Genomic DNA, 21222 nt, shown 5'->3' on the forward strand with positions numbered 1-21222 from the left:
TTGTAGGTGCTTCTAAGTGCTTGTAGGTGCTTGTTTTCCAAAAGTTGTATGAACCCTGGCATGAGCTAACATATTATTAACTCATGACCCTGGTGATTACTGGGCGCCACCTTATTAGTATTGTAATAATGAAGAATCTCTTTTATATTTGGCCAACAAATCTCAGAGTATTCTACAAAAAGACCTTTAACTTAAATTTCTCTTCAGTTTTATTGAATTCCCTAAATGTAAAGTAGCTTCTTCTCCTACGAGCACCACTGCACCAAAGCTCTCTTGAGCGTCGCTTTTTCGAAGGTGCTCGAGTCTAGATAAGGGAAGAAAATTTTTTAGATAAACTTAGATTGAAACTCTTCTCTCGCAAGAAGCAGCGTGAAAATACATACATGTTTAATAACAATTGAAAAATATGGCTAGGCACGTTTCCATATTTTATTATCATAATAAAAACAGCACACACATTCTTGAGGAGTTTTCTTTTTTAGCTTGAAGAGAGTTCTGGTGCTGGTGGAAGATGGTATTAAAAGAAAAATGTTGTAAAAGTATAAGAATTGTTACATATTTTCATAGTAACTATGCCTAGGCTTATATTCAGTTCAAAAAATATTTTTTTAACCTAAAAAACATTTTAACTTGTATTTACTTTGGGTCCTTTACACCCGAGTTCTAACTTTTTTAGACTGTACTTTAGAATTCAGCTAGGAGTGGTCTTCGTGCCGTTTAGAAAAAGTATATTAAACCATAAGTTTATAAGTGATGTGTTCCTTCCATAAGTATGACACTACCTATACTTCGTAATGCTACTGAGATACTTGCAGCTCGAGATAACTAGTTCGAGAACGACGGAAGCGAGAATTGAAGTGCTACACTCGGTGGTTAATTTTGCAGGACTTCCATTTAGGTCCTATTTAGTCTGTGCTAAGCCTTTGACAGCACCTCACCAGGCAACCATCGCCTTACCTCGAATCTATGACCTACCTCAATCACTTAATGTTAATCTCCAGTTTCTAAGTTACCAGTGACAAATTTATGAAGGAACATATCTTATGAACTCATGATTAAACCGATGTTTTTTTTTCACTTATTGTTAGTTTTCATACAAAACTTCAGTTTAATATATTTCTGCGTATTATTCTCCCATCCCCTGCTCATCTCTTGATGAACTGCGAATGCGAAAATTTCTCGAATTTCACCACCAAAACCTTACTGTGCTGTGCCACTCCTGACTTCATTTTTTTTCGCGTAGGCAGACAATCCCATAGTCCTCTCTACTTTGAAGTATTTTTATTTCTATTCAAACATTTTTTAGATAAAAAGTTTTAATAAGCTCTGCTCCACTATATCTCTAGTAACCAAACTTTTTGGCGGTATTTTCAGACTTTATTGTTATTGTTGTTGCTGTGTTTGTTCGTACATACCTAGATTTCGCTCGTCCGTAGTGATAAGATGTGTACGCCAGTCTGTACTAGGTTTTGGGGTACGCCGAAAAAATTGTACTGTACTGTACTGGGTCAGACGTGCGTATGTGTGTTTTTTTAGCAGAAGCAAATATTTCACTGGTTCACTCTATAGTAGTAATCTAGGGTTGCAGATTTGGGTTTCTGCTAGGGCCTGTTACGACACATTTGTTAAGTGAATGAAATTCATATTAATCCTTACTTTAATAGAGAAGATATATTTTTAACTGTTTAATTGTAGGTGTGTCTGTAAACACCCTCTTTTTTATAACTTTGCCCAGTTCCGGCTAATCCTGGAAAATCCACAAATTTCTCATTTTATTCTATTCAAAGTGAAGAGGGAAAATTATTTTGGGAAAAGTTTAATCACGTTAGTCACTCAGGGAAGCCCCGAAAAATGGTAAGGGAATTTTGAAATTTGTTTGCTACCCTGACCCTGACATAGTTCCATTTTTATCAAGTCCAATTTCAAGGTAGGCCTAATTTTAGTTCGATTAAACTGTTCCTTCTCTGATGAAGTATGAAGAAGTTTGAGAAATTCCCAGAGATTTTTTTAGAAAATTTCACAATTAAAATATTTCCTCCGCCTTAATTAGTTTAAAGATATTTAAATACATGTCTTTAAATCACTTAATTGAATCAAATATAAGAAACCTTAATAAAACTGTCTTCCACCAAACAAAATTAAATACCAATTAAAATAAATCTTGCACAATCGGAAAAGATTACGTCGTTGTTCCGAAGCCTTAGGAAGAAAGACTGAACCATTTTTAAGAAACCACAATAATAAATATCAAGATGAATTATATTCATATATATAAACGATAGCTACAGGTAGACATAACATAACACCACCCTTCTTTTTAGGAACCATCCATTTATATATTAAAGTAAGATGTATGTATATTACCCGATATTAGCGATTCGAAACGCAGTATAGAGAACCATGATGCAGGTTCCCATTTGACCCATATCCGGATTACGGTTGTAAGATTTCCTATAGGTACATTAGATCGCGCAGGGGGGCCGGGAGAGACTGAAGGGTCCAAAAAAAAAGGTGATCTTTCCAGGTAGAAGCAGTTGCTTACCTGTCCTTAGTACTAAATGGATGTATCTCCTATGTTATATAGTGATTGTATTGTCAGAGGTACATAAATTGAAGTGAAAGAGAGTACTTAATTTTTGTGTCAGATATGAGCTGGTACTTATTGAACTATTACATAATGAAGTACTTTAATTAAAGTTAAATTGTGCACAAGAAGTTACTGCCATGTGATCATGAATGATCAACCACTGAATAGCGTTTATATTATTTGATTTGCAGTTAAATTGCGTCAATGCATAGTTTTCAGACTATGAGGATTGATACCATACACCAGGAGGCCAGGCTACTTGGTACTGGACTTTGTCCTTCAAATAACCTGACCTCCTGGTGTAAATGGTATTAATCCTCCTAGTCTGAAAACTATGTCTTGAAAGAAGTATAAAGCGCATGATCCAAAAATTATTTCAAACCCTTTTTAAATGACCTATCCCATAATGCAACGCCAGTCATCTTTATTTGCAAACTTTCGGTTACAATACAGCGTCAGACTTACTTCAGTTAACGTACATCTGCCAATACAAAACCATTCTTTTTGCAAGTCATACTGCAACTAGTGGCTTGGTACGCAACGGAATAGCAAAACCCGGTTTTAGTATTAACGCGAGTCTGAAAGTTTATATCACGTGACCAGGAAACTCGTGGTACCGCCGCCGCCGACGCGACTTCTGCTATTTAGAAAAAAAATCAGTCTAAGACTGTACTAAATACCAACGTATTTATTGGTAACTGGTTGTCAGTTAACCGTGGTGTAGAGTTAAGTTGAAAAAAAAAACCAAAGTACTTCCACCATACCAACCCTCTTCTTAATGCTTTCCCACCATACCGCGAAATAGTTGATCGCCCTGAGGAGAACCGGGGCTAAATGGCGTAATGGCACTGTTCACCCCTTACGTGTATTGACGTCAAGGGAAGAACAAGTCGGGGTGCCACGGATTTTACGTATTCGAGATGGGTTGTTACGTGTTACGTCAAATCCAGTTTTCTAGCTCGATGTATACAGTATCAGCAACGTGTATAATTTAACTATAGTTCTTACCATAGAGATTAAGGTACTACTGTCAGTACTGTTGTCTGCGTTGCTCCCACTTTTTGAGAACTAGAAATCTTTATCGGTTTTGGGTTTGTTCACGAAGCAGACAAGGTTTTCAGTTTGAGTTTGTGCCACCCTGACTTCCCCCAGAAACACCCCTCCTCCCCGTTTTTACCTTTGTGTCCGACACGCTTAGGCAGGTAGAGTGGAGTATAGTAGGAATTTAGTAGGGGTTTTCCTTCTGTATGGTTGAGATTCATTGTTTTGATTATGATCACGTCATGCTTCACGAGCTCCAGTTTTACCTTTGGTTTCATCATAATATTGGCAACAGTTGCGTTATGGCGAGAAATGGTCGATCGACTTTAAGGTGTTAAAGGGTTTAAACTGTACACGTGACGTATTGATTACAGCCATTAGTGATGATAAATCATAATTATTCTAGTCTTCAGAAGTGTGTATATCAGAGATTAAAAGATTTATGGGAATGTAAAGATGACTCATTTAGATGAGGCAACTTGAGTTGACTAAAGTAGTTGGGTCGTGTGAACACAAGTTGGATGAGTTGAATCACCAAATTAAAAATTGATCACTGACCAATTTTTGCTGACTTAACCTTTTGACCCATCTAGTTGAGTCAAAAGTTTTATCGTGTAGTCTCCCAGTTGAGTCAAAAGTTTTATCGTGTAGTCTCCCATGTTGTGGTCATTTAGCTTACGATATCCGTCAGTAGTGGATGGTATTTCTTCAATTCTCCGGGTACTTTTGACCAATAGAAAACCATACACTTGTCCATAACGAAATTCACTTGGAAGTTTCAGTAAATTATACTTACTTAAGCATTGGGTCTAATCGTAGGATTGAAGTCATTTTAATAAAATTCACAATAATTCATTTGAGTCTGAAAACAGCTGCATCTGTTTTTAATAAGTTAGCCTGTTTGGGTGTCAAACCCTTTAAATACTTAACAAATGAAATAGACGTTTTTTGATAACGTCAATTTAAATGCAAAGGTTAATAGATGGTAATTAAATCCCCTCATTTGAATAAATTTACCATAATTTAAATTAAATGACGAAACTCGTCTCACCGACCGTAAACTCAACTCATTCGCGATGACAACGCGTTTTGACTTGTCAAAAACATATCCCATTCCCATGATCGAAAAATTCCTTAAAAACATCCGAAAAATAATCGAAGTCGGTAGTAGAAAATGGTAGTAGGTTTCCTACTAAGACGGCCGTCGCGTCTCACCTGTTCTATAGAGAGCGAGGTCGCTGGCTGTAATGTGTTGCTCCTGTTAGTCTCTCACTGTTCGTTTGGGAACTCCCGTGCCAGGTGGTGAACTAAAACGCGCTCCGTAGCTTCATCCGTGGTAATCATCCCTTGATAACCGTTTTTGGGGCCACCACTAGTCGTGAAACGAAATAATAAAAAAAAAAAATTGATATCAAACCAAGCTCCTCGGGATCCCCTTTGGCTATCAACGTCCTTTTCTGTTGTTCTCTCTTTCTCCCTCTCTGGGAAATGTTGGATATTCCGTCGTTTGAATCGTCCCACGATGAGGACAAAATGATGATAACAAAATGTTTCCGGCGGTTTCATTGTTGCAATTGCTATTGGAAAAACGATTGGAAATAAATTTGTCAATTTTTATTTTGCGGTAATCTTTACAGATTACAAAGTTTTAACGGGATTAACTTGACACTCGTCGCGTCACGTCTCGTGTCTGTAATATTTGTGTGTGCAAGGAATACTCCGGATTACTTTTCAAAGTTTTACTATGGATGTGTAGGTTAATTTGATATCGTGATTATCGCGCCTTGAAACTTGGCAATAATTATAAATATTAAGTTTGCGTTTTTGGATGGATGATATTTAAATTTGAAAGGTAATTATTAGTTTTGATTTTCAATTGTTTTGTTTTTGTTTATGTTTATGTTGTGGCCCTCTGGGAAGGGTTAAGGGTTATTGATGTGATTTTGGCTGGGTTTTGGAGGTTTCTTGTGTGTGTTTAAAGTTTAATTGGTACCAGAAAGATTTAATCAAATCGTGATTAAGTTTATTAATCTTCTGATGTGTAAAATTAATCTAGGGGAGTCGATACTTCTTTGGAGGATAATATTAGTGTGCAGGCAAGTGTTGCCAGTCATAGTTGAGTTCAAGTTGATTCAGTTTCGAAGCTGCAGGAGATGCTCTAATAACAAATTATTGGCAGCCCTGCATAAAGAGCGGTTAAAGTTTCGAAAATTAAAATTTCTATAACGTAATAGCTATTTGAAAATAACTCGTATCTGAGCTTAATTACTCAAATTAATTTTCAAACTTAATCCTCTATATGAAGAAGTGTACGTACAATATTTTAGAATAACATCGGTTACTTAAAAAATTTACTTAATTTTCTAAAAACAATGAAATTTTGGGTTTAGTATAGTCCGAACTCGACCCGTATAAAGTTGCCCTGCATGCTCCATTTGAGTAGGTAGGTGCATGCGCTCATTATGTGGGTTTTTAATCTATGCAGTCGAAGGTGAAATAACCTGTTACGATCTTTTTTTTTCAAACTAGCCATACCGAGTAGATCGCCATCAAAAAATAATAAAAAAAATTAAATAAATTTATTGGAAAATGATTTCGTAACCACCCACCGATAATTTTGCATAGAAAATAAAATTAATAATTAATTAAAAACCTTAAAATCGTTGATTAACCCTATATTAAACGGATCAAGGCTCTCTTTATTTCTTTCTCTTCTTTTTCTTTTTGCCAAAACAGTACTTAATTCTCCTATATTAATAAAATTAATATCAAAGTCATTAATTAAATATCAGTTTTCAAGAGAACCCTTAAAAATTAATCCTCCCATTAGAACGAGGTATCCTTGGTTGGGAGTTATGAAGTTATTCGCATTTTCATGTGAATATTTTCTTTTAAATTTACTGCCAGTTGGAATTCAATTTTACAAGTTTAGTATTGAAGGGTGCTATTGAATTAATTCTGCTTATCTACCCTATATTTAATTTAAGGGAAAACTTCATGCTAGAGATTCTCGGAAATATTTGAAATATATCCAGTTTTTCTTCCCCAACTTGTTCAGCCCTCTTTACCTCAAATTTTTTGACGTCTTTAGATGACAAATTAACTTTCTTCTCTCCCTTCTCACATAAATACTTATTGCTAAACATTTATGCTTGACCCTATTTTGACCTCGACTCTCTTACCGCTGTAGTATACCATGCCAAGCTACTTTACTGGTTGGCTTGGTTATTTTAGAACTACCAGTTGCTTATGCCGTACCACGACCCGACGCGTAGTTGTTGAGGCTGAGGTTTACATTTTACATGCTCAAAAAATAAAAACGTGTTTTATTTTTCATTTTTTAATTTTTTGGGTTCGAGCTAGTAGAGGTTGAATTAATTAAAGTCCATGTGCGAGCTTAACTGTGTAATTGTTAGATTGATTATATTATTATTTAATAGCGGGTATTTTGAGATTTAGGGTATTTTCACGGTGACATGCGTAAATTTAGGGGGTATTTTCACGGTGAAATACGTTAATTTGGGGGTATTTTCACGGTGAGATACGTTAATTTGGGGGTATTTTCACGGTGAGATACGTTAATTTGGGGGTATTTTCACGGTGAGATACGTTAATTTGGGGGTATTTTCACGGTGAGATACGTTAATTTGGGGGTATTTTCACGGTGAGATACGTTAATTTGGGGGTATTTTCACGGTTAAATACGTAAATTGGGGGTATTTTTACTGTACAATACGTAAATTTTGTAAATTCCCTTGCAATAACTCGTAAAATATGAGCTAATCCTTGAAAAAAAAACAGAAATTGAACAAACCATTAAGAAAGTCAAAGCTTTTGATGAAACAAACCATACCAGTTGCGGTTTAAAAATGCACCACATTAACTAGAGCATATGGACTTCACGAACGAGTATATACATATTTGGGATGTTCTAAAAACTGTTTATGCAGACTCCTTATAGGTAGACAGAAAGAGAGAGAACATGCAGCCCATCGTAGGATAGTGCATGCGTTTCTATTTATAGTTGCTGACCACGCAAAAGATCCAAAAAAGGCCTTTGAACTTGTTTCCCCCGGTGTGTTTTTCGTCTTTCACTCCCAACAAATATTTAGCCAAAGGGCCAACCAACTCTTGGTAATATAACACGAATCCCATGATGTTGCTGGTAATGATTCTCTGATGATACCTTGCCCTTGGTGAATTTTTTTTTCTGCAAAAGTTGTTGAATCCCCATGTCCACTTTCTCTACAGGGGTTCCAAGGAAGGGAGGTTAATGGTTTTAAGCAACGTTTTAAGAAAAATGACGATACTCTAGTTCTCTAGCGCCCGTTGAGGTTAAAGGTTATGTTCTATGGCAATTAATGAAACTTGTTTTCTCTACCCATGACTTAAGTCGACCGTACGGCTTTAGGGTTTTTACCATTTTTTCTTATTTTTATTTGGGGGGGGGGGGGGCTAGGTAGTTGTTTATTTCCATAAATTTTATTAATTTTATTTAATCGAGATTGTAATGGTTGTTTTGACCCTGTAACTTAAGGTATTGCGGTAAATAATATTAATATGTATGTAGTTTAGGTTTCAAGGTAAAAAACACTAATCAAGTAAAACACGACATAAACACGTTCTTCTATGATTTTTCTTTGCAAATATAAATGCTCTGAGTGCATTAAATGTTGCATTATTTACAATAACGTCTTGCTTGCATTGCGTTTTATTCTGCCCTGAAGTAACATCAAATAATTGTCTTAAACTCGTAAATTCTCTTAAAATAATTGATTGCCTGTTTAGAAAAAAAAACCCAATAAAAACATCGAAATAATTTATTTTTATATATATTTAAGTTTAATTTTTATTGCATCAATTAATAAAAGAAGTTCAAATAGCTAAATTTAACCCCATCACTTATTTTTTTAAAAGACTTTAAATAGATTCATTTTAAACCAATATAATTATATTAAAAAAATAAATCTTTTTTTTTTTCAATTAGTTTATATATATTAAGGTTTTCAAAAGGGGGTCGATTGGAACTTATTTTAGATTATATTTTATATAAAATAATATTTTGGACATTTATTTATCGAAAAAAGTTAAAAAAAAATTTTTTTTATTATTTTTCAATGTGCGTAAAAATCATCCATTGAATTCCAATATAAAAGATAATTTTTTTCTTCTCAATGAAATAGCTAGGTCTAAAAAATACACTGGTAGAATTAAGTCCTGATTATGAACCAGACCGAAACCGTGGTACGGCATGCAGTCGCACATGTAGCTTTTCTAATATACAATAAGTTTAAATATAAATTTCCTATAAAATCTATAATATTCTTTATTAATTCTAGAGCTTTAATAGCTATTGTAAACTATACGTGAAATGAACAAATGTTTTTTTTTTTACTTTTGGGGTTTTTAAAAAGTTGCATCCTCGCAAAAGTTGAACGAACCGTGTTACTACCTAGGTTATGTCCATTTTAATGTCGACAACATTATATTAGTATTGGAATATGAGATGTGAATATTTTAATAATTTAAGGTAGATAAAGGATGACATAATTGTATTAAGTATAGTAATAAATAATTTTAAGAGTTTTCCAAATTTGATTTGAAGGTATTTGAAGTTCATTAATGGGTGCGATTGATGACTGATTTTGTCTGGTCTTTTAGTCAAATTTGACCTGATTTGAACACTTAAAATTAAGTAAATTCAATTAACGACACTCTATATATTTAAGAGTTTCCATAGCTTAATTATTTCTATAAAATTTACTAAAATTAAAACAAATTCTTTTCGTCGAAATAATTTGCCACTAGATTACGAATTTCGTCAATTTGAACCCCCCCCTCTCCATAACTTTAGAATTGTCTTTAGCAACAAATAATGCATATTTAAGTTACTTAATTCATCACATCTAATTAATAATAAACGTCTAGTAACAATCGATATATTTACATCGATAAAATAATAATAATATAAAAGAAATTCAATTTATTTTTGAAGTGAAGACAAAAGGAGAGGTATTTTGTATTTTAAAATTTTAATATTTAATATTTAACAAATGTTAGTTGGGGTTGGGTCCATCCCAACTTGATAAGAAATTTTTCTAATAAAATGTATAGACTTCCTCCCTCTCCTTTATTGAGCCCCAAGAAAGAAATATGTCCCGGTGTGAGAAAAAGACGAATACGCGGTCATTTCTCAAGTTCAAGGTTTTCTTTACCTTTTTTTGATGGCTTAGGAAGCCATGCCAGCCACCGTTCAAGGGGATGAGGCAGCTTTGGATATAAATTTATTACTTTAAAAACAAGACGATATTTATTCCCCCTCCTCCCTGTGTCTATGTCTTCCTTTTATATACCCAGTTATTAAGTCCCTTAATTTATCAATTTTTACCTGAGATTACTGGCAAGGATATAAGGTAGTCTCTATGCCTTAAATAACGGTCTAGACTAACCTTGATTCATTTGACTTTATAACTACTATCCCTTCATTCAAAGTGGGTAATATCTTCTCACGGTTTTCTATAATAATACTAGAAGTATATTTGACTAAAGTTATCGTCTAATTATTTTAATTTTGAATCCGGCTGTGTTTTTATGAGGTTTGAATTTTGGTGTACTGTGCGAAAAATGGTCTACATTGACGCTTTTCAGGGGTGTTCCAAAAGGTCAAGGGTGATTATAGGACAAGTACAATGGGATGGTTCTATGGGAAATCAATTTTGAGTCTAAAAAATGTTCTATACTTCTATAACATGTTTTGCCCTAAGAAGCACCGTTTAAAAGTTTTGATATTGGGAGTGTTTTATGAATGGTCCCTTCAATTTATGTATTGTATTTGATCTGCTTAGAAGCGACTAAACAATATTTTCTGGTTTCTAAGTCGCCCAAATACTACAATATTTCCAAGGAAAATATCCTTGTAACGAAATAGAAAACAATTTAAATACGATGACTTCGATTTAATTTATTTCTGTTGATAATATCAATTTTAGTCACTTTTACCTGAGAGTTCTATTGAAGGCTGTGAAACCATTGATTTCCCTTGTTCTAGTCTCAAGTAATCTTGTCTATAAATAGCATTGTGAGAACCTCCTCATTAGTATGTATTTCTAAGGCCAAGATGAGATTAAGCTAGCTGGTTTGCAGAGTAACATCTGGTGGTGAGGTGTGGTTTTGGGCTTGTGTTATAGAAACACAAGAACAATCAAGATCTCAAAGATTTCTTAAGATTTTTTCTTATTATTTTTCGGATCCAACCCCTCCCAAATAGTTTGGCCCCAAGGTACCTAAATGTTTTTTAATTATTTTAATTTTTTTTAGCTTCTTGGTTTGAAATAATTAATTTTTAGACTAGTCAAATTTTGAAATATTTAAAAAGTTAAACAACCTTGGAAAGGGTAAAGTTTAACGCAGAAAAAAATGCATTTTATACGTTAAAATTTATCCCTTCTCATGTTGAATTATCTAAAACGAATTTATTATAATTTTTTTTGAAACTTTTAAAATTCCTCAAAAATTTTGGCTCCAATTATATTATTCGATTAGTTAAAATAAAATGTTTTCTGAAATAGAACTAATTGGGCGTAAAAGAATTTCCTTTATAAACTACTGGCAACTATTACTCTATCGTTTTACCGTTACCATTATTAGCTCTAGAGTCTAGACAAGAGAAACGGGTCTCACATGTCAGTCAGTAGAAGGTCAACTATAGCAATTAACACTCTTCGACAAGTTTTAACAACCCATAATTAAAATTCATAGCGACAATACCGAATGCAATTAAAATTAAATCAAAGTAAATCATGAATATGAAGCATAAAAACATATTATCGCGTTATTTACAGCTGCATTCCATTTAAAACCCTGCAGTAGCAATTAAAATTTTTCCCTTAATGACTCAGACCGGTAATGACTCTTTAAATAAAAAAAGAACCTGGTGAAATTAGTACATACCCTAACTATTAAACGATATAATCTAACTACATCCATTTCAAGATCAGTTTGCCACGACTATTTTCATTACCTCCGCGGTAGTAATTACAACTGTGTATTAATGCGCCAGTACTTTCTGTTTTTGAATAATATCATTTGTTTTTCCATAAGTTGATAAGATATGTTCCATAAGTATGACACTACATATACTTCGTAATGCTACTAAGAGACTTGCAACTCGAGCTAGTTCGAGAACGACGGAAGCGAGAATTGAAGTCCTACACTCGGTGGTTAATTAATTTTGCAGGACTTCCATCTAGGTCCTGTTTTAGTCTGCATTACTAAGCCTTTGACAGCAGCGCCTCACCAGAGTGACCAGGCAACCCTCGCTTTACCTCGAATCTATGACCTACCTCCCTCACTTCATGACAAGCTCCAGTTTGTAACCACTGACAAACTTATGATGAACATATCTTATAAACTTATGGTTAAATAAATCCGGAGGAAGTTGAGGAAGTGAAAAGGCTCGGAAAAATTCCATTTCCATCAGTGTAATTAATGAAATAATATTTCCGAAAAAGGTCTATCTGTTGTGGTGGGATTTCGGAAATGATATAGAAAAAAACCACCCTACTTCCTCCACGCGTTGATTAATAATTAATCTACTTTTAAATTATTGGAAACATAGGACAAACATTTCCTTTTTTGTCTTTCTCTTTTCTTGTAATGAATGTAATAGAGAATTCGATCACGGTGCTCTCGTCTAGATGGAGGACAAAGTTAATTAGCATGGGCCTAAAGTACTCTAGGGGGTTTTGGGAATTAAAGATTGCGACAAAAATCCTCCAACCAATTCTCTCGTAGCTAGCAGACGCCGGCCCGTTAATGTTACTGCATGCATCTACATCCTATACTAAGTTGTCGCTAAGGGGATTAAACGTGTCCTTCCTTGTCTAAATGATGGCTTTAGGTCCAATTTATAGTTGACGCCCAGACTTATAGATAGGTGAGACTGTTTTGAGGAAAGAGTAGTTTAGTTCAAGAGATAGAGCTTCTAATCCTAAATATAATTGAAGTGATTTGAAGCAAAAAGTGTACAATCGACATTCGTCATTGTACCATGAGTAAGGTGAAACCTTTCGTGATCTAACATGTGGCATTACGCCATGTGGAATTCAAAATTTTAACCAAGGCTTAAGAAGTATTTTAATGTATTCGCAAAGCACATGACGTGCGAAATTTCAAAATTTTTAACAACTAGGCTTAACGAATCTTTGGATCCACCAAGTTAGGCCTAGCTCGGGATTTGTGGAGGGACTCAGGGGAGGGAATTCCTCTGTCGTCTGCTACAGTATGTTTTGTGTTTGTAGCAGACGACAGACGAATTTCTTCCCGTTACTCCCCTTCACGATTCCCGACATAAACCTAACTTCCGGTGATACTTAATAAGGTGGATTTATACTCCAGCGTTCGATGCATTTTCCATTTTAAATAATTTCATATTTGATATGTTTTACTCCATACAAATGACGTTGCATCAATTAAAATTGATTATATTACGATTAGAAGTAAATATAATCGAAATCATTTAATAGTTACGCACAGATAAGCAAGGTAGACGACATTCTGGTTTGAAAATTGCTTCAAATGTCAGTTTCACTCTCACCTCCTAATCACCTTTACCATTTTAAATAACTTCATACCTGAAGCGAATTTAAGCTCAATAATGTTTTCGTTTCGTCTGGTCCAGCGATAAGACCACTGGACTGGACTAGACTAGAGTGCTCAATAAGCCTTGTTTTAGCTCTCTCGCTCGCTTCAGTGGCTACAAAGTTTTAAGGCAGACGCGATAATTTATCGAGTCGCCAAATTGTTTTCGACGTTGTTTGTGGGATAATCGGTGAAAAGAGCGCGGCCAGCTCGGATCCAGTGGGTGACTCCATTAACAATGCCCCCTTATCTAAACTCGTGCAAGGCCGGACCTCGCAATTTTCGATATGCTTTCCGGCTCCCGCTATTAAACGTCCGTCTAAAACCAAACCGGCCATATCAATTTATTTTAAATAACTTAGTATAACGTGGGAAAGTGTCAAGACTAGAGTTTTAGCGGTCCGGAAATTTTAAGTTTAGTAGACAACTGAAGTCAGGTAGCGTGTATAACGTTGTACATGGATTGGACAATATTTTTCCTTTTGTAGGCACAAGAAGCGATATCTAGTTTACTAGGGAGAAGGTATAAGATGCCTAAGTATTCGCGCGCCATAGTCCCAGTCCCCCTTTCAAAATACAAGGGGGGGACGTAAAAGGAGGAGACCGGGCTATTTCGCCTCTTCTCAGTCGGAAAATATGACTGTAATTTTCGTCATTCGCGTCGTGCTGACGTGGGTTTTCAAGAACCAATGAGATGCTGGTTGTAATTTAGAAGCGGCGGGGATTAACTCCGGACTTACTATACGTTTGGACTTGGAGATAAAGCTAGAAATGTGGCGAATTTATACCTTCTCACTAGTAAACTAGATATCGTTTCTTGGTTGGCATCAAATATTTTGGAGCCCATACCTATCTAGAATAATTAAAAGAGTAACAATTAAGTTAAATTACTGAAGTTTACAAGTTTGATCTATTTTTGAAGCGGATTTAGACGTATTATCCCCGCAAGTACTTACTTGTCTTACGTTACATTCCTCCAAAATGTTGTACAGTATAGAATTGACCTAGTATTCAGACCACTATGTCACGTGTTACCCCCTTTCACAATCGAAATGCATTTCTCAATAATTCACTATGACTTAATGGTTTAGTTAATTTACCTTTAATAATGCACCTGGAATTTTAAAACAATAGAGACCTGAACTTCAAGTTCAACCCTAGATGGTTTACTTATAGAACCTGAACTTATTACACCTATTTAATGGTCTTAAGAACACTATTAAGTATTAACACAAGACCGTTACGGACCTCGGATGACCTGTCGTATAATTCAAATAGTCCATTATTATTTTAGAAAAAATACATTAACCCCTTGACCCAGAGCTAAGTACTTAAGGACGCTATTGTTACAGTAACAGGTTGGTTATGTCAATCGTATAACGTTTTAGCAACCGATCAGTAAACTTCTATATTTAAACAAGAAAACGTTAAAACCTTCTCAGAAGGGTAAAAAAAGAAGCGGTTTGAAAAAAAAAATTGAGCCAGGAAATAGGCAAACGTGACTACAATCACCAATGAAAGTGTCCCGAATCAGTTTCAACTTGAAAATGAACCAAGGTTTAAAGGCAGGGTGTATTGTTTTTGAAGGGTACTCGAAATGGGTTGTCATTTGCTCTAAGACTTAGGGTAGGGTCCGGTAGCTCCTCTGACAGTGTATTTATGAACGGTTTTAAAATGCTAACACCGAAGCGGCGTGCAAGGTACAACTGACGCCGCTTTTAGGCCTAACGTTTAGTTAGTTGTCTATCGATTTTTGAGTGTCTGGAGAAGTTCAGAATTGGGAGTAAAGCATCCTCTAGGTAATCCTCGAGGTGCTGCAATTTTTTCCTAAGCATGTCTTACACGTAGTCGAACTTGTCGAAGTACATTGTATGGACTGTCCAAGTTGGAAAGAGATAGTAACGTCCATACGTTTTAACAGTAAACAGGCTATGTAAACACTTATGTAAATATTTTTTTCATTTAACCTTCAACCTTTCTCACGATACCTCTAATGTCAATCTGATCCATGAGTGAAATTCATATTTCAGTCTGATATTAGTATAGTCATAAATCCATAAGATATGTTCCATGTTTGTCACTGGTTACAAACTGGAGCTTGTCATGAAGTGATTGAAGTAGGTCATAGATTCTGGGTAAAGAGACGCCTGGTAAGGAGCTGCTGTCAAAGGGGCTTAGTAATGCAGACTAAATAGGACCTAGATGGAAGTCCTGCAAAATTAATTAACCGAGTGTAGGACTTCAATTCTCGCTTGTCGTTCTCGAACTAAATGCTGTAAACATATCTTGTAAAAACTTATTGCTTCGGTTTTCTATGGCGTAACACTTTTAAAATATACTATTATTTACTTCCAATTGCCGACTTCGGTTATACGTACGTTCAAACTGGAGCCAGGTACATACGTTTTAAGGCTGGGATAAAACAGGTCCTGTTGAACGTTACGAACGAAGAGCAATTTTACACTCAGCCTTTCCGGCGCCAAACGAAACAACGTTTTCGCGATGTTTCAAAATTTTTTTATATATACACTTATTCTCAGTTAAGTTATAGAGGGCTGACTGCTGGACTCGGTGGTAGAATTCCTGACTCGAATTTTTGGTGTAATCAGCTCCGTGATATCAAACACGGTGTTGGTTTATCGATGGATATTACTGCTACATTCGTTTTCTTCTTTAGCTCTTCTATAGGGCGAGAAAGTTAGAAAATGAAAGCTTTAAAGAAAGAAGAATTTAAGTTATGTCATCGGGATGGGCTACCGGTTGACATTTTTTTGATTTATTATCTAATGAAGATTAAAATGTATATATATTTTTATATCAGAAGTTTATAATACTTCTCTTCGAGAGAAGTGTACCAGCGCATGATTCTTCCCAACATCATTTTACATTTATTTATTATTATGGCTACTAAACCGAATCACATACGCGATAAATAGTTCCCCTCATCATAAACTATTTGCCAAGGTGCATGCGCTTGTTAATTTTTTGTCCCTCCATGTCAAGACAATCAAGGTTTGTCCTGGGTTGATTGCTGGCTTGGGATTTAGTAAATACCAAACAGTTATAGAATTCACAATAGCACGTTGCCATGTGTCCATCTTAATTAAGTTTGATGAGCGCGAGAGCAAACTAAAAGTGATCCCTCTCCTTGGAAGAATCATTCATGTTACATAACTGAAGTATTAAGAGGATACAGAGTCTCACACTTCTTTTATTATCCATTTCGGATATATTTATATATATCTGGTAGTTGTTATATTAGTTTTTAAATAAGTGTTTTTTAAACCGGTTTAATACTAAATTAAATGTTTCCGAAACTAGTTTGTCTTATAAAAAATGTCGTGTATCTTTAAACTTAGAGTTGAAATTATTACGGTTTTTTTTATAAATAACCATCCGACTCGGATGATCCGAGTGTCGTAAGAGTAAATATTATTATGGGTGTGTTAAAATTTTTTAGATCAGATTAAGGAGTTTAATATTATGTAGTTTGTAATTAATGGGTATTATTATTTTCAGACGATGGTTTTAGAATTTAGAAGTATATTTTCTTTAGCGAATAAGTTGATGGAATGTCGTTTTAGAGGTTCAAGATGACGGTTTTCTTTTGTGTTTTAAATTATTTTAGTTTAGGATGCTAATGTATTTAGTGAAAATTATTCTTATTTATAAAACTGTTGTTCTCTCGCTCTTGAAGTGTAACAGAAAATATTGAAAACAAATGAATATATTTTCAAAATTTATGTTTCTCTTTCTCTGTCCAAAAAAATGAATTCACTTGTTTAATTTAATTTTAATACAATGGTTTCCTTCTTGGGTTGGGTGGTGTATTTAACAATGAAATTCTCTCTCAAGTTTTAGGCTTAAACTTTGAAATGAAATACCCATATTAATTAGATCAGTTCAATTCAATTCAAATTGAACAATGTGGACCATACAATCTCCTCGATTTACTTACTTACTGTCCCTCGATATTAACGTCGATTGAGCGCGGCGAGGGAGGGTTTTTTTTATTATTATTTTTTTTTATTTCTTTTATTTCGTTCTATTGTGTCTCGTGATTCCCAAACCTTATATAGCTAGCTCGATGATGGCCGCGAGGCACGTGAGAAGCCGTTTTTTGATTGGTTCTCCCCACCTATGTTATGCCGCAATAATGTTTTTAATATCGCGTGCAACCATGAGAAGATAGAAAAAGTAGATCCCCCTTCCCACCCCTCTATCATACCAGAAGTAAATTATTTCGAAGTTATATATTTATAATACAGGGTGCTCATAAAGGGTAATTGAAGGACCGAAGTACAGTGGTAAATAAATTTTGAGAGTCGAAAATGTAAATTAATATTTAATTAGCTGACCATTCAGTGATTGACCTGGATTTTAACTTGGGGTTTAATCCACTTTCGTTTATCATTATACAAAGAATTACTTGTTTGTTAAAGCAAGGGATAACAGGGGAGAGTCTTTGAAGACCTTTAGAGAATGACTCTTGTATTTTTTTTAAACCAATTCCCATTCGGATCAAAAAAACGTGATCGGAATATTAGAAAACCAAGCCTTGTTGCGAAGGGTAAAATGAAAAGAATAAGGCATTATTCCATCCCCACTGAGGTATTATTGGTAGCTATCTCTCCATCCATCTATGTAGCTTTAATAAAAAATATATATATATGCCCTTTACATTTTCTGGAAGCCATATGGACGCGCAGTTAACAGTTCTGTTTCTATAGGGTTTTTTTTTTTTTTTTTTTTTTTTTTTTTTTGCTGGAAGTATCCATGGTTTGGTTGGCAATGACCGTTTTCTCTAATATTATTCTGTACAGTTAGTTCCCTATAGTGGAAAGACCGTTATGGTTTTTTTTTTTGTTATTGGGTATCCATTGGTCAAGGGGGAATTTGCAGTGAACGTGAAAGTTTGACCAAAGCCTCGCTTGTTACTAGTTTTATCGCAGACTCGGCTTTATGATGATGTTTAGATGTTTGTTGTTCAAAACACGCGGTCGTTAATAGAGACATTTAAGGTAAACCGCGAGGAAACCTTGAAACCCCGTTAAGAACATATACTTTAATGCGGAGTTTATTTATTTAATTACTTTCGTTTAATTTACTTCTACCAATATATCTGAATTTGCAAATATCCTTTTCTAAAAAAACCTGTTGAAATGGCAACTTGTGTTGTATTTCATAAAATATTATTTTAAAAATGCTGAAGAGTGCTGTTACTTTATCCCAGATATGGGAGATAATGTTGGGAACGTTTTCGGAAGTGCCAAGTGGTGTGTTGGCTAGCTGTTACCCATACCATAAGTTCATAAGATATGTTCACCATAAGTTTATTAATCTCTGGTTACAAACTGAAGCTTGTCATGAAGTGACGTGAGGTAGGTCATAGATTCGAGGTGAGGCGAGGTCAAAGGCTTGGTAATGCAGACTAAATAGGACCTAGATGGAAGTTCTGCAAAATTAATTAACCACCGAGTGTAGGACTTCCAATTCTCGCTTCCGTCGTTCTGCTAGAACTAGCTCGAGCTGTAAGTCTCTAAGTAGCATTACGAAGTATAGGAAGTGTCATACTTATGGTAGGAACATATCACTTATAAACTTATGGTGTTACCCGTACTTTGAAATTGAAAACAAAACTTTCAAGCCACGCTGAGCGCGCATCTCTACAAAACTCCGTCTCGAAACAACTTAACTAAGCGCTTTTTAAGGTTCTAGAACGTGTACGTTGGACTTTTTCGGAAGTTTTGTTTTTCCTGGGGATGTCCATGTCTGGGATTTTTCAGAAGTAGATCGATAAGCTCCGTATGGGAAGAGTCTAGCCTGTCTTCAAATCGAGACAGTGATCTCTCTCCGGAACCAAACCCTTTATTTCGCCTTACCCTCACCATCGACCCAGCACCTCTATCACATCACGTGTTTGATTCCGCGTGGTTTTTATCTATGTTTTATTCCCACGTTTTTTGATTTATGCGAATTCCCCTTGAGATTTATTACTTCCGACATACAAAGGAATACTTCCTCGTGTCAGTATGACTTTTTCTCTTCCCCTAGTTATTTTTGATGGGTGTTAAGATAACAAGGTTTCCTTTTTTTTCATTGGGTTGGCGTTGACGTAGCTCTTTTTGACAACACGTGACTTTTAGCTGACACCCTTGGTAACCTCTTTTTTATCTGAATTCAATTTTAGATACGTGATCGGATTTATTCGATTTATTCAATTTAATGTAATTAAATTTAAACAATCTCAATGTGATTTTTGGTTATAGTCAGTTAATGGTACGAAAGTTACCAAAATTAACTATGAAACCCATGTTTTTCTGTGTAAATTTAGGGCTATTTCAACTTTTCAAGGTTGAAAGCCAATAGACCAATACGAATATTACATGCAGGGACACAAACTTAAAGGGAGGGTGAAGTAGAAAATCAAGTGATTTTTTTATCGATTTTTCTACTAATTATAAGACCAGTCTGCATAGTCAAACATCCAGGAAATACTTCCGAATGATTTTAAAATTCAAATTAGGTTCAGATTTTAAGGATAATTTTAAAGAAGGTCCTCCGGCCAATCGCGTAACATCCTGCCTTTTTATTAACAAAATTCTCGTGGCTTGTTACGTGTTGAATGAAATTTATCACGAGATTTGATTAAATTCGCGCGCGACGTGATAATCATGGCGCGAGACATGGAGCGTGCCACGAGAAATTTGTTAATAAAAAGGCAAGGCATTACGCGATTGGTCGGAGGACCTTCTTTAAAATTATCCTTAAAATCTGAACCTAATTTGAATTTTAAAATCATTCGGAAGTATTTCCTGGATGTTTGACTATGCAGACTGGTCTTATAATTAGTAGAAAAATCGATAAAAAATCACTTGATTTTCTACTTCACCCTCCCTTTAAAGGGGCACGCCTCTATAGTGGATAATTTCAATCATGTCAGGAGACACCGCTAGAGGCATGACCGAGTTGGCTAGCCTCTCAGATGCAGTGAGCTTGGGCTGCCTCTAGTGTTGTCTAGTGGCGACAGGGAAATTATCCAGTATGTAGGCGTGCCCCTGGAAGTTTGTTTCTCTGTAGGTAATATTCGTATTGGTCTATTTATTTTCAAATATATTTTCCTACATTTTGCAGTTTAAAACATATATAGTTAACATCCTTATTAGTTTTACGTGCGAAAAATATTTTTCCTACAAAATAATTCTGGGTTAACATTTTTTTTAAAGAAATAAAATAATCGTTCAGGTTCAACAGTTCCGAACAATTAACTAAACTAATTAATTTCAAAACGGAACTTTGAACAAAAATTTGGCATTTATTTTTCATCAGGAGATTACAAAAATTTTGATTGATGGTTAGGCGTTATATTTTGGGAAACAATTTAGAACGTTTAAACTACGTCACAACCATACCATAAGCGTGCTGCTGTTTTGGATTAATTTACTATACATGCAGCGATTAATTTTGAAGTTCACCGAATTTCCACCAAGACACACACACACGTGTATTAACCCGGTTTCCCGAGACCTACATGTATACTACTATACGCTTTAATCATAAATTAATAATGACAAATTTTAATGAGGAAACGTATCTTTACACGACATACGACAAGGGGTCGGACATAGCTCCCTAAATTACGCTATATCGAAATAAAAAGAAGAAAATACTGAAGTTAACCCTTCCTTTAATGTAATATACTAATTTCTCTATGCAAGTTTCCAACCCCTTGAATACCTTTTTTTAATTTATTAAAAATTCTTTAAACTCGTGGCCCAGGTATATTGACCTTATTACCCGTTGATTGAATCTGTTAAAACTTCTCCCCCGCGCGTTCTACTATTTAGGCTTAACTTAAGTACAAACCCTCTCATCAATTTCAGTAAGGATATTATTATATTTCCTTAATTACGTATCTCTCTTAAGTAGTACTTTAAAAGCCACGGGATAGCAAC

The 21222-nt window shown here is 35.0% G+C and overlaps 1 protein-coding gene and 1 long non-coding RNA gene across 7 annotated transcripts in view; one reads left to right on the top strand and one right to left on the bottom strand.

Moving 5' to 3' along the window:
* Positions 1-6: 6 nt before the first annotated feature.
* On the bottom strand, positions 7-4773 carry LOC149702562 (uncharacterized). 5 transcript variants are annotated; one of them, XR_016381767.1, is made up of 5 exons: positions 4425-4773; positions 3895-4351; positions 641-3830; positions 384-501; positions 7-304 (listed from the first exon to the last, which is right to left on the bottom strand). It is a non-coding gene; the product is annotated as an uncharacterized LOC149702562 (long non-coding RNA). The 5 variants fall into 5 exon arrangements; XR_016381766.1 differs by having other exon boundaries at positions 641-1287; positions 1416-4351; XR_016381765.1 differs by having other exon boundaries at positions 641-4351; positions 4425-4525; positions 4646-4700.
* A 110-nt stretch (positions 4774-4883) lies between these two features.
* RhoGEF64C (Rho guanine nucleotide exchange factor at 64C) overlaps positions 4884-21222 on the top strand; it is a 52469-nt gene continuing 36130 nt past the window's right edge. For both annotated transcript variants that reach the window (XM_089866418.1, XM_089866419.1), the window contains exon 1: positions 4884-5480. The gene's annotated coding sequence lies outside the window, so the exon portion shown is untranslated. The remainder of the gene's footprint in view (positions 5481-21222) is intronic.

Source organism: Phalangium opilio, unplaced genomic scaffold (assembly GCF_054372755.1).
Source record: "Phalangium opilio isolate 3A_F unplaced genomic scaffold, DU_Popi_V2 ptg000017l_1, whole genome shotgun sequence".
Classification (NCBI taxonomy): Eukaryota; Metazoa; Arthropoda; class Arachnida; order Opiliones; family Phalangiidae; genus Phalangium; species Phalangium opilio.